Raw genomic sequence first — 15,532 nt, 5'->3', positions numbered from 1 at the left:
AGATAGATAGATAGATAGATAGATAGATAGATAGATAGATAGATAGATAGATAGATAGATAGATAGATAGATAGATAGATAGATAGATCTATCTATATATATAATCTGTTTTGCCTGGGTGATTTGTGTTCCACTGGGAACTCCCTAAGACAGCCTGCTTTCTTCTTTTATCAGGGTGAGGTAATAAAGATAAGCAAGGGATTCCTTATGAACTGATATGCCAAGATGGCCTGACATTGTAGGAATAAGTAAGGATTGCTATTTTATAAAGCCTTATCTTTAGACACTTTCAGACTTTGCTCTAGTTTCCTCTCTTCGAGCAGACTCTCCTTCTCTTATGGCAGTGTAAGTAGTCATTTTAAGGAATGCAATGACATGCCCCTAGTAACCTGTGCTTTTTTGCCACAAGATAGGGTTCATTTTTGTAAAGATAAGCTCTCGTGTAAAGTGTAATTATAACATTACACATCACTATAGTACTAAAGGTACACTCTAGTCAAGCTAAACATTGAAGGGGGATTTTATCAAAATTGGTGCAGACAGGATCTGAAGCAGTTGCCCAAACCAATCAACCAGGTTCTATCTTCAGTTTGTTCAGTTAAGCTTTGAAAATAAAAGATAAAAGGTGATTGGTTGGCATGGGCAACTGCTCCAAATTCTGTCTGCTCCACTTTTGATAAATTCCCCTCTAAGAATCATATAGTGATTGCAGCCTGCCTGCCCAGCACTTCAAGTTGGAATCTAGACAAGATGTTTGTTTTCTGCTTTTAGGAAGAGTGGGAAAGGCTTAAATTCAATCAGGTTTTTATTGCTGTTTCCCGCATTGGGGAAAGCCACAGTCACATTTATCTTGTCACTGCAACAGAAAGTGAGTGTAAATTCAAAATGTTATGGTTGACACTCAGAGACAATTATATGGGATATCTTCCCCCTCATTTCCTGTACTGTTTTTTAAGGATCTAAGTCTCTAAAATCTCCTTGATCCAGGATAGCTATCTCCAAATACCAGTGTTGTTAAAAAAAAAACTAGTTCTTATGCTTTGGTGCTTATAGTTGGCCGCAAGGCCGGCGAAAAATGGCGGCAGGTGTTCTGTACTGATGAGTCAAAATGTGAAATATTTGGCTGTAGCAGGAGGCAGTTTGTTTGGCCCCAAATTTATTCTCCAGCAGGACAATTACCCCAAACATACAGCCAATGTCATTAAGAACTATCCTGAGCGTAAAGAAGAACAAGGAGTGCTGGAAGTGATGGTTTGGCCCCCACAGAGCCCTGATCTCAACATCATGGAGTCTGTCTGGGATTTCATGAAGAGACAGAATGAGCTGCTTACATCCACAGAAGATCTGTAGTTAGTTCTCCAAGATGTTTGGAACAACCTACCTGCTGAGTTCCTTCAAAAACTGTATGCAAGTGTACCTAGAAGAATTGATGCTTCCTTAGAGGCAAAGGGTGGTCACACCCAGGGCCGGCCTTAGGCTTTTAGCCACCCTGTCAAAAAAAGCTCTACAGCACCCCTCAGTGACCACACCCCTCGGTAACCACATGCCTTAGTGGCCACACCCATTTTCCCATTGTCCCCACCATTTAAAGACTCCCATTTTATTAAGCCCCAAAGAAACATATTAAAAAGTATGATAAAAATACAACTTTTATTCAGGTATTAAACTTGTGGGCACAATATAAGTATTCTTATTACATAAAACAACAGAAGGCAAACATGTGATTAACAATAAATGTCAAACTAAAATAGAGTCTATAAAAATAAAGTGTCAGGATGTCACACTGACCCTTTTTTCAAGTAAGTGCATCTAGAAAAGTAAAAATAAAAAACAGAGCACAAAACCTAGACTACGTTTTAAATGAATGAATTACTATATGTCCAAATATACAAAAAATTTATTCAGGCACACAATAATTTGTTTGAGAATGTGCGGTGGCCATGTGGGCCACCATCTTGGAGGCGGGGAGCATGATGTCACATGACGCCATGCATGCGAGGTGTCAGGTGAACTCACACGCCGATATAGGCGTCGTCATCTTGGTGTATACCTAGATATACCCCAAGATTGTGGCGCCCAACGCGTGCGGTGTTATATGATGTCATGCGCCTTGCCTCCAGAACACGCCAGTGGCTGAATCCAAAATAGCATAAAAATGTGTTTTATGAAACAAATGAAAACCTTTTTAGTTTTCGTTCATATCATCTGAAATTAATTTTTAGTCTTTGGACATGTCTAATAATACGTGTGTGTGTGTGTCATTTTCACTTTTTCTTTTTCTGCAGCCTCAGCACTCAATGAATGGGAAGCACTCAGTACAGAGGCTTCCCATTCATATTTACTATCAGCCGTTTCTGAATGGGGAGGAGCCTCTGTAGTGAGTGCTTTCCATTTTGTTCATTGATAAAAAATAAACTACTAACACAACATTTTTTTAAGCATTCTTACTTTACAGCATGATATCACACCTGCCTAAAACTTTTGCACAGTTCTGTATAAGGCAGATTGAGGTAAATTGATCAACCCTTTTGATTTCAGCACAGCTGCTGTGCTTGATGGATAACATTAATAACTTGGTGTTTGATCTTATTTGTTTACTGGAATTCCTCTTGAAATACAGTTAGAGTAATTACAGACTTTCATTAGAAAAGTGAAATAAAGGCATGTAATCACAGGATAGCTCTGTTTATGGATATATCTCTTCATTTATTTTATGTGTACAACATTGTGTAATTATATCATTTTATAATTGTTTTTACAGTATTCTCTACCCAGCATCTATCATTTGTCTTAGCCAAACTGACAGTTAAAACTGCTTGGAGTTTTGTTAGTATGTGTCATTCTTTTTGTATTTAGTTTTTGGTGTATTATAAGAAATTATATAGTCCTTAGTAAAATAGTAAGCATATTAAGTTTCACCTCCAAACTTGTTTACCTTTTCTAAATATGCTTATTCGAATCTGATTCCAGCTATGTTGGCAGGTTGGCAAGAATTTAAAACAAAAATCATACATGTGGGAATGCGTAAAGGAAGCAGTGCAAAATGTGGATGTGGCAAAAGCATAGATGTCTTTTAACTAGGGCATGGCTGAAGAGGACCTTTAATAATAATACATTGGATATTGAAGAGATCTGGAGAGAGGCAGCAATTAGGATGAAGAAAGAGAATGCAGCAATACAAGGGGGAAAAGCCCCTGTCCAGACCAGATAGTGCAAAATTTGAAACATGGGTCTAGATCAGAGGTAAGCAAACTTTGGCCCTCTAGCTGTGGTGAAATTACAAATCCCATCATGCATTTGCCTCTGGAAACCATGTCTATGGCTGTCAGAGACTTGCAATGCCTAAGGGATTTGTAGCTTCACCACAACTGGACGGCCGAAGTTTGGCTACCCCTGGTCTAGATGGTATTTGGACTGGAATTAGACAGCAGTGGTTTGGGGGACTGGCACCTGGCAGCATGAAAATGTTGGTAGCATTGATTCTATGACACCTCAGACAACACAGTCCAGCAATGGCACGGGTACTGCAGTGAGCTTGCCAGAAATCCAGTGAACTTGTGAGTTCCTGTGCATGCTGCAGTGTTGTCTCAAGCAGTGTTTACCTTTGTGAACTACAAAATGCCTTTCTCCTATATTACGTAGACGAGGGGGGTGTTTTGCAGTACTAACACACTTCCTGTCCCAGGGTTGCAATGCAGCTTCCTCCATAGATACAGTACAATGAGCAAGTGTTGTCACCCTAGTACAGAAATAATGTTGTTGCCAGGATTACCAGCTCGAAATAAAGTAACAAAAGCCTGACAAATGATACGAATGCAGCCACCACATCTAAGGACTGGTACAATATAATATATTACATTTTTGCTCCTGGATTTAGATACACTTTAAAGTGTACCTGTTGGATTCACTTTAGTGTACTGTAAATAGCAGTTACCCCAGGGGTTCTGCATGCCACCTTTGATCCCCTATAATAGAAATAGGGACCAGCTTCTGTGGTTACTGGCTCTTGCCCTTCCTTCCCCAATGTATGCACCCTTCTGTTGGCCCATACCTGTGATAGACAATCACACTAACCAATCATAAGGCACATAAGATGAGAGGGGACCTGGTATTCACAGATGGTACTTTACAGAACTTTTACAACAACTGACTGTAAGTACAGGTATTTAAAACAATGTTAGGGCTTGTACTATTGCAAACAAATTGTAACAGTGAAACATGCAGCCTGGGGGGATTTCTGCCCCGGGCGCCCATAACTCTGGTTACGCCACTGGCGCAAACTAAACTAAGGTAAACAGACTGCAGCCTGCAACAAGCCCTAAGACTTGTCAAACTCTCTATAGGTAATTGTGCATATTTCATTGTGCTTTTTTTGAAGTATAGCACATTTTTGTGACTGTACTACAGGTTATGGGTATGGACTGTATTTTGTACTGTATTTTGTACTGGCCTCATTACTGCCTTAGTGTCCCACTGGGGAATATCAATGTTTTGATGATCATGAGGCATATCATAAGACAGATCATTTACTACATGGTCTTCATAAGCGTGAAGCTTGTCAAATAATTATATTTCTCTTTTTAACTGTATAATTTGGTATTAATGTTTTTGTGTGCTGCCTTTATTTCTAGTAAGGTTAGTACTTCTATAAGAAAAAGTGTTCCCGGAGTGATGATTTGGTTTATTTGTTTATACCATTTCTGGATTAATGCTTTGTTAAAGACCAACTTAAATTGAGTATTCGCCCTCCGAGCACCCCACAAGGCACTGTGCACTGCCACAGGTCAGGTGCAAGACTTTGCCCAATCAGGGCACGGTACTCTGTAAGAGCCATGATTGCCATGCTTGGGCAAAGTCATTATGACTGCTTAATCATTTGCCCAATCATGGCACCCCCTCAGATGGCGTACAACTGTAAACAGTTGGGCGGAGCTAGCTAGCTGTCACCGCTAGCTCCGCCCAATTGTTTATATTTTGCCGGCATCTGTCAGAATGCCATTCTGCGGCGTTAATTTGTCGCGAGCGGACAGGCCGGCGGGCGTCATTTTTATAGGTGGCACCCCACACTTTTTTTTTAAATGGGGTCCCTCCTAACTTTCCCTAAACGGTCTGGAATTTGTTGGGTGGGGGAACTGCACGTTTTTGTTTTTTGTTTTTTTCGTTTGGATGGGAAGGGGGTTTAACACTGCGGATGTCAACTGGTTAAAATCACTGCTCCTTTAAAAACTGTATTTTTAAAAAGTGTTTTTTGCATTGATATCCCCCAGGGCAGTACCAGAATCTCATACCTTTTCATGGCCAATTACTTGCATATAAGGCTTCAAAATGGGGACAGTTGATTTTCAAAGTTCTAGCCCCATAGACTTGCATTGAGTTCGAGTTCGAATTCAAACTTTTTTCATGTTCTAAAGTTCGAATATGAACGAACAGGGGGGTGTTTAGCCAATCACTACCTGTGACACCCATTCAAGAAATTGCCTTTCTAACCCTTCACTCTGGTAATAACATAAATTGGGCTTTAAAGATCACAAGAGTTCAAATGGTTATTCAAGGGAATTTTTCTTGCCATAGGGTTAGCTTATTAAAGAAAATGATAGGGTACTTTAGTGTGCACATATTTTAGTTAAAATATTCAATGTTAATTTTAAAGTAATGTTTAAGGTGGCTTTTACATCTTTACATGCTTCCAGTGCCATGTTTAATTACTGTATTAAACAACTCTTTTATTTGCCAATATTTTCAGAAACTTATGCCAAATATGAACTAATCAACTTACAAACAACTTAGAAACTCCTCCCATTCTGTCCCAGAGACCTAGTTATTCCCCATTGGATGCTGCAATCACACCCTGCATGTGAAGACACATCTGCCCTTCTTGCGTCAGTCATGTGTCACTGATCTCAGCTGTCAGAATTGTTGGGTCGAAAGAGAGACAGTATGTATGCATATTTGGCAGTAGGGATAAGTATATTTCAAACTGCGGATGGAGCAGGTTTACATGTTAAGAGAATGGAAAGTTTTATTTTAAATATAAAGATTTGAAAATTAGCCTCTATTTTTTTTTACTGCAGCCACTCAAAATCTTTGATTAACCACTGCTGAGAATAAGATTTCAGTCCCATAGCGAGTGCATAGTTTTTAGAAAGCCAGACATGGCTGAGACTTAAACAACAAAGTAGTAAAGTGCAGCCATTGTGATACAAAGCAGGAATCAGACCTCTATATAGATCACATTTAACATAACAACTGGGTCTGATGTAATTACTAATATCTTAGTAATTACATCAGACCAACATTTCTCAAAATGTATACACCAGAGAAACCCTTGCAATTTCACTTCAAGGTCTTGAGCAGTTCCTTCTAAAATGTAGAATACCTACAGCTTACCGTACATCAGTAAGAGGTAGATATAATAATAAATGAATAAACAATATTGCATACCTAGAGAGGCACCCATAGGCGTGTGCCTGGGCACACCCTAATTACCCCAAGAATAACACCGAAACCACAACAGCGGCCGCTGGGTTTTTAGTCACTAAGTCAGTGGAGATATCACAAAGATCTCTCTGTGACTGACTCAGCGATACAGAGCGCAGCAGCACTTGCCACTTACATTCCTCACATAATAGCCGCAGTCCTCCGTGCCTGGGAATCCTGCACGGCCACTCAAGATGGGGCGGACGCATGTGCGGTAGAGATCTACAGTGGGGAGAAGAGGAGAGACACAGTGGGCCTGAATTCAGCCAGCTGGTAATGTGCATATTGGACAGACACTATTGGACAGGAAGAGACAGGAGTCTGCGCTGGAACAGAGGCCGGTGCCAGCACTGGAGGGATTGCTGAATAAAAGTGGAAGGAAGAAGATGATCGGATCAAGAGGCATCATTTAAGGCAAGTCCTTAAAGCAGCATGGGGGAGGAAAAAATGTGTGACTTTAATGTCACTTCAAGGAATAATCATTTGAAAGTTAGAAGGAAAAAAAATAATGATGGCTAGAAAATATAAACAGACAGGTCCCCTTAAACATTATGGTTAGTTTGGTGCTCCCTTATATTTGCTGTCAGTGGAGAAGGGCCCCTTTACACTGGTGGCCAGTAGAGAAGTGCCCCCTTACATAAGTGGTGAGTGGAAAAGGTACCCCCGTGCATTTTTGGTCAGTGAGAGAAACAATATACCTACATTGGTGGTCAGTGAAAACAATGCACCGTTACAATGGAAGTTGGTAAAAATGAATCAGTACATTGGTGGACAGTGGAAATTGTGCCATGCTTACAGACATCTATAAAGGTCATTTGTGTTGGTGGTTACTTACCTGAGAAACCCAGACATTCACAATCAAAACCCTGATCAGCACCTTTCAAAATCTAGCAGCATTAGTATGCATTTGGTAAATGTTTATGGTCCGTTCATATTAGTTCTCAGCAGCCTGGGGGAGTTTTTTGATCCCCTGCCAAGCAGGAAATGTTTATTTAAAGAGTAAATTATGTCATAACACAAGAGTTTGAATATTGGTAGTTTGTTGTTTTAGTGTTTGGCTACTGTACACTTGTTGAGATCCAGCTGTCTTTTTAAAGACATGGATTCCTTTCCTATCATATTTATTTATGTAGCTGAGGTAGTCCTACAGCTCTTGATATGACATATCAACATGTATGAGCTCACCTACATAAAGTAAATAGCTCACCATGCAGGAAAATGGCCTCATGGTGCATTGTGGAACAGTTCATCATAGAAAACATTTTTCAGTGGATAGAAAGACAAGTCAGTGTCTGCACATACTATGTACAATGGGAAAAGAAATGTCACCTGGCATACTATTCATGCTCAGAAATGTAGCTATGCTGTGACATAAATTTGCAAAGAAGTTCTGATTCACATGTGACTCTTCATTCTCATGTCCACATAAGCCCAGTGTGTTGAATATCCAGACTGCATTGGCCTGGCATACAATGTTGAAAGGAATCCTGATAGGCAAGTAAATCAATTTTATGAATTCACATTCAAAACTAATTTTTTATTTCCACAAACTTATGAAAATGTAAAATAGCTGATGTGTGATCTGTACCAAGAAAGCATACAACATATAAATTGACTTAAAGGTTAAGCATAAATATTATTCTTTTTTTTCTGTCAAAGATGTACACAGCAAAAATGAGAATGTATTGTGTACATATTACTTCAATAGGAAAAAGATAAACCACATATTTAATATGTTGCCTGGTAGTCCCAAATGACATGAACATATAAAATACCATCAATAGAACCAATGTGTGGAAGAAAGAAGAAAAGGTGCAGACAATTCAGCAAACTACAAAGTAGTAATATATTTTTGATTTTGTTTCTAGATGTAATCAATTGATAGAAGTACACACTTCTATCTATGGCCCCTGTGTGTGTTTTTAAGTAGCCACCGCTCCAAGCTTGCTCCCATGATCGACTACAATCTCACGTTTCCTTTACTAATTTGTATTGAGATTGTAGTCCATCAGGGGAGCGAGTTTAGAGCATAAAAACACAAAGGGACCATGGGAAACAGAAATACTTTAGCAAACGAATTGCCCTCTTTTAGGGTCACAGCGCTTTTTGTGCATTTTGAATTTTTTTTTCGTTTTTGTGGGACATTTTAGATGTACTTAGATGTATTTTTTTGCTTTGGTACATTTTTTTCATGCACTAAAAGCAGATATAAACCCAATACTGACCAAAATTGCAATTCCATAACATTAAAAGACCTGTAATGTCTGATTTTGTTAGTAGGCATTTAACCACTTTTTAATTTCCTCACTGTGAGATGGCTGGAGTGCTGGGTGTTGAGAGTTTGTAAGATCTTGCTCATCCTGAAGTTCCACTTTAAAACATGGAAAAATAGACAGCTATGCAAAATATGTTTTTTACATTGTACTCACACATACACTTTAAAAGACAATGGACAGGGTAGTCCTGTTTAAGCAGGAAACTAGTTAGGCATGGATGTATGGTAGTGTTCTCCACTTGTGTCAGCCACATATGGTGTATACTGTGTAGTATATACTGTCCAACATATATGTGCATCTTGTGAAGATGATCTACATTTTTGGTCCCTTTATTCTAAACACCTATGTTTTCCCAGGCAACATGTTGTCCTAGAAATTAAGTTGGCACCACTTCACACGCAATCTAGGACGTGCCTTCCGCATGAAATAAAAGATGACAAGCTCAGGAGATATCTCTGGTGCTCTGCTGTGTGTCACCTGCACAAGCCATCTACACCTCATCTCATAAACATCAGTGACAAGCAAAGAGGAATCTGTGAGCAGAGCTGATGCCTAATGTCAAATATCACTGTGTGTTTGGAGAAGCCGTAAAACCATTCAGCTACTTGTACATAGCTGGCAGATGAAAGAACCTGTTTTATAAATATATCACAAAAATATAGCTATAAGTCTGTATATTTAATAACACATTTCTAGGGCTGCAACAACTAATCGTCATAATCGATTATAATCGATGATTGAAAAAGTTGTCAACTTTTTCAATCATCGATTAATTGGCTCCTGATTGGTTGGCCCTGTTCACGGCTCCACACACGCTGCGCGCCACACCTCCTCCCCACCTCACGATCGCCGCTTCTGGACTCGCCCGCACCCACGCGCCTTGCCGAATACCACTAGCTATAGAGGACTACAACACCCAGCAATAGTACATTATACAGCAATGCAGAATACCACCAGCTATAGAGGACTACAACACCCAGCAATAGTACATTATACAGCGCAATGCAGAATACCGCCAGCTATAATGTACTATTGCTGAGTTTTGTACTCCTCTATAGCCAGTGCCATTCTGCATTCATTGCTGTATAATTTTACACTTTTCATTTCACTATATTGCACAGCACACTTTTTTTTCTTTTTTTCTTCCATCGCTCCAAGCTTCCTCCTGTGATGGCCTGCAATCTCAATACAAACTAGTAGTCCATCACTGGAGCCATTTTAAAAAATGTATTTTATTTAATTTTTTATCCGATTAACCGATTAATCGAACGTAATAATCGGCTAACTAATCGATTTTGAAAATAATCGTTAGCTGCAGCTGTGCACATTTCCAATGAATTATGGTGTGCACACATATTGGCTTATTTACTACGGTGGAGCCAACAGCCTCAACTAATAACACTCAATCAAATTTCATGTTTCATGAGTTCACTCAGCAAGAGTGAGTTTGAAGGCAAACAGCTCCTTTTTGCTCTCTTAAAAAATAGTGCTCTGTGAATCCTGTGTCATAGTGTATATGTCCTGTGTATATGTAAAAATCTTTTCCATAAGGAGTTAGGGTAGGGTAGGTTGTTTTTTTTTTACCTGGAGGTAGGCTTAAAATAAATAAATTCACCCAATACCATTATTGTTATTACTATTGTTTTTCACTAAAATTACTACTTTTTTCATATCAAAAATGCAAATTCTTATGGATATAGTCATTTTCTTATGGCTGTCCATTTTGTTACCTATCTACTGTCCATGCTGTGCTGGCAGGACAATCCGAAGGAATTCACCAGAGGCTGAAGGATGGGACTGGTGTTCTGAAAGTGTTTTATGAAGATAAAAATTCTGATGAAGGTCAGTAACTTGATAAATGCATAATATACAGTAAGGGCCCTTTATCAATGAATTACTGATTGCGTGTTTCTATGCCGATTAGGCCCCGATCACATTGAGTGATTCGCAAATCGCGCGTTTGTCACGCGATTTGCATTTTGCGCGATATCACGCGATTTGTCGCGCGATATCGCGCAAATGCTTGCATCAAATGCCTTTTGAATCGCGGCAAAATCCGCTCCAAAAAGGGTCCTGCTGTAGCGACACACGACCCACGACAGCAGGACCCTTTGCCCCATTGCAAAGCATTGAAGAGCGATATCGCGCGGTAAATAGCTGCGATATCGCGGGAATTACCATGCGATAAATCGCTCAATGTGAACGGGGCCTTAAAGCAAACCTGAAACACATTTTAAACTCAATATACCTCCTAACCTGCAAAAAAAGACCTATGTAATCATTTCCTGTCGCTAGCTTCACAAGCTGCACCAGAATGTCACATGGGTTGCCAATGGATGAAGTTGAGGCAGAGAAGAGAAACACTACCTAAGCATAGATTAAATAGAAAAACCCATGTGATCCCTTGCCATGGTTGCATGCAGTCTAGGGTTGCTCATAGGTAACTATTTATTAAAAAGTTGTTATTAGCAAATCAATTAGAAGACAGCAGGGGAAGAGATAAGGGATAGGAATATGATCAGACTCGTAACAGACCTTAGCACCTCTTTAACAAGCTTTTCTCTGTCTTAATCCTTATACCGATGCTTTCATTCTTGCTGTCATTTCTTTAAGCAACACTAATGTTTCTCTTGATCTCTCGAACTTGTCAAAAGTACCCCTAGGGTTACATGTACCACTGCTTGATAAACTTGACTCTGTGCTACTAGATTGTCACTAGCAATGCTCAAACCTGACACCTAGCTACTGAAATTCGGGCAGCGTAAGGCTAACTTTATAGAATGCACTTCACTGCTCAATGAAACGAACATTTCAGTGCAGTAACATGTTGAATGAGGATTCCAAAAGTATCAAAAACAATTCAAGTACTTTGTTGTTATACTGATATACTATTGTGAAATGGAGTCTTGCACTGCGTGTTCAACAATATGTGTAGAAAGAAGATTTCCCAACATAGTTTAAAAGTGATAATGGGCAGGGATGAAAGCTCAAATAACTGCTTCTCATATCACTCTTCTTTTCCTGTTCCCATTGCAAGTCCTTGGGAAATCCTCTATCTACTGTTATGCTAAGAGATAAGAATCAACATTAACATGTTTTGCTTATTTTTTTTCTTCTGAAGAATTTCAAGCCAAACTACTAAATAAAACTTGGCTAATATGTTATTTTATTATATGTCTCTCTCTGGAGCTACTGAATATTTGTCACTTTGTGTTAGTGCTTTACAGCATGCTTCTGGGTTTTATCCTGAAGTCACATGTAGGTTAACCATTTTGAAGACATGTAACAATTCTCAGTCATTAGTTTGGTACAGGTCAAAATTCTGCTATTCTGCATATACATGGAATGAGCATTATGCTAAAGATTGTCAGCGTAAACAAATCTAGGAAGTTAATAAAGGGAATTCACATATTTTTGTACTGTGTGGTAGAAAAGTGTTTAAACACGTTTTCTTTTATTCTGGACCCCCTTTTCAGCTTTATAATGTAAGGTGATACACAGCCAGTTATGTTATATCCATATATAACAATATTTCCCAAAAGAGGGAAAACCCCCAGGGTACAGCAGGTTACCGCCCCATCGCACTTTTAAAGTTTGACTTTAATATTTTAAGCAAATTAATTACTAATAGGATGTATGCTCTCCTTTTATAATACATAAAGATCATAATGTATAGGCAACTAGGGGACAACACCAGACGTATAGCGGACTTAGTAGATTCCATAAACAAAACAAATGCAGATGAACTTTTACTGAGTCTAGGAACTGAAATAGTGTTTGATCAATTATGCTGGCCCTTATGTTTTACACATTATAATCTGTAGGAATCAGAGGTTCCTTTCTCTTCTTTTCTCTGTTGGCAACCAAACTTCTGCACTCCTCTTCTCGATCATCATACAAAATGGCACCAGAGGGTTGTGCCCTATGTCCCCACTCCAATAGACAAATACCACCTAGCCACCCAAAGTTAACAATTACATAATTCCTCTTATTCCCGAGTAACCTCACACATAGCTAAATTCGAGATGGCTTGTGCGCTATTTAAACTAGGCCAGTTGGACAACCCTTTAACTAGAAGATTTCTTACCTTCTCTGCCTTTTAGAAAAATATTGGAATTCCACATCCAGCTTTTTACAGCTTCCTCCAAATTTTATACTATGCTAGTACACTAATAAAAATATTTTACTTTTGGTAAACCCATCCCCTTTGAAAGTATTTGTAATGACGAACCCTCTGAAAAGGGTCTTATCTCTGAATGTATTGAACACGTATTACTAATATCTATTTAATAAACATTGATATATGACAAAATGGGATGAAAACTACCATCACTTATGTGGATTAGACCCTAGATTAATGCAGATACCAGCTGCACACCATACTACGCTGTAACCATGAGCAGGATGGTGATAGTAGTGGCAACAGTGGATGGCACCATGTTAGATTCCAAGGAAAAAGAAGATAAGTCACCAGCACTCAGTTGTTGAAGATGCAAACATAATTTGTTTATTATGAATACGTCACACAGATCATAATACCAACAGAGCTATATAAAGGTGACACAGTAATGTCACTGTGTCACCTTGAGGAAGGGACCCTACATGGCCCCGATCATTGGCATTATGACCTATGTTTTTCATAATAAACCATATTATGTTTGCTTCTTAAACGAGTGCTGGTGACTTATCTTCTTTTTCCTTGGAATCTTATGGACCCAGCCCGTAAATGCTACAGTTGCACCACTCAAAAGGAAAATGTGTATAGAGTTCCCATACATTGGTACTATATGCCCAAACCTTATACTCTAACCATCCATAAGCATCTATGCTGGAGGTGAAAAACTCATGAAGACTCCCTATTCCACATTTTCTGGACCTGCCCAATCACCTCATACTACTGGCAAGTTAATACATTGCTTTCCAAAACATTTGCACATAGTACTGTATATATAAAAGAGTTACCTGGTTCTCTGTCCCGGGAGATCTCAGGCCTCCTCATGGCAGGAAGACACATCTGCAGAGCTACTTAGTCCGATGAGAAGGGTCGCTGGGGCTGGGAGAGCCACACACAGCCTGTATGGGCCTCAAGCACAGAGAGTCCAGACAGTCCGCACAGAGATTCCATACACTCAGCATATATGACCAATCTATATATGCACCCAAGTGCCTCTAGGCCCCTCTCTTCATGATGATTCTCTGATTCCCCTAGACCTCTGACTTTATATACAGTTTACTGCTATTCACTAACACTGAAAGGATTTCTGATTTGCTGATCTGACGATCTCTTTGATGTTACATCAATTAAAATAATCAGTCGTGTACATCCTCTATCTATCTAGTGGCAGTTAGCTAAAAATGTTTCTTTCGACTAAAACTCTATACAGCTGTTTCCATTGCGTACAGTCAACACCACCCTGAAAACAGTTTAATCAGAAGCCCAACTGGTCAGCAAGTTTTTCACAATAAAAACCTGGTTAGCATCAGCCTGAAGTGTGTTACCTTCAACACATAAGCATGCATTCACCCCAAATAAATCTTGCAGACATACATTCAATTATTCAAATACCTCATAACTAACAACATAGTGTTGTATGCTTTTCTATATGCAATGCCTGTTTGAAACCGGCCTTATCTCTCCACCCTCAGGCTTAAAATCAGGATGCTTTCCTGCCCAAAATGGAACCCACAGTTGCAAATACATACAGCCTATTGGTGTCATGCTGTGCCTTATCAACTATCTGGCAACAGTCTTTAGAGATTCTATATTCTCTTTAAAGATGCTCAGTCCTCTGGGCTACCATCCCAAAGTCTAATCTGCTCATTTGTATCACCTGCATTAAGCAGTGCTAACAGTTTCATATGCAATTAGGATAAAGTGCCCCCACCTCACAGTGATGCAGTCAGCTGGGCTATTGTAAAGTGCATCTGTCTTTCCATTGTTGTTCAGGTTAGTCAGCTGACTTACTGTATGTCTGTCCATACAGAAATAAAAGTAATTAAAAAAATACAAATGGAGAAACAACCAATTTCAGTTTACTTTTTTTTATTTTTGTGGCAATACCCTAATGCTGTATTGTTATGCCTTCTTCTTGCATTTCTGTGGCTGTGTAAGCCTGATGCAGCTTGTTTGTCTACTCTTGTTATCCCAAATAATGCAATCTTTGATTGCTCAATTTAATGTACAGCCATACATTTTATAGCTTGTCAAGAATAGACAAGATTCTAGCAATTATAAAGTATGTGAATCTGGCCTTGTTTTTAATAGCTGGCTGAGAAAACAGCATCAGCTATGTGTATGGTGGGCGTTTGGTGGGCAGGATTCTGTGTACAATAACCCAAAATAATAAGTTAACAATCTGCTCATAGGAAATGTTCTGCTATGTTATCACATGCAGGCATCAGATGGCAGCTTTAAAAGGTCACAGCTAATATTTTAAATCCCCTTTATCTCTGTGCTCTATCCCTAAACAACAAAATACTAAATCTAGCCATTGCACTTAATATCAACAAACTGATCTCAAAGGCTGTAATTAAGGCTAATTAAATAGCAGAGCGCTTAAGACCTAAAGCTACCTGTAGGAACAAAACTGTAATGTTTCTTTTAAATATTTAAATATTCCTATTGAATATATAAACAAATGTGCATTATAACAATGTGTATAAAAACCATGAAAAAAAAAACATTCTCGTGTAAAAAAAACCACACTCTTTACAATGTTTATCAATAAATGGTACAACAAATCGGTGGAAAAAATAGTTTTGTGCACAAAGTGAGTAAC

The sequence above is a fragment of the Nanorana parkeri genome, unplaced genomic scaffold, assembly GCF_000935625.1.
Source record: "Nanorana parkeri isolate BGI_ZX_2015 unplaced genomic scaffold, ASM93562v1 scaffold348, whole genome shotgun sequence".
NCBI lineage: Eukaryota > Metazoa > Chordata > Amphibia > Anura > Dicroglossidae > Nanorana > Nanorana parkeri.
This window is presented reverse-complemented; position numbering follows the sequence as displayed.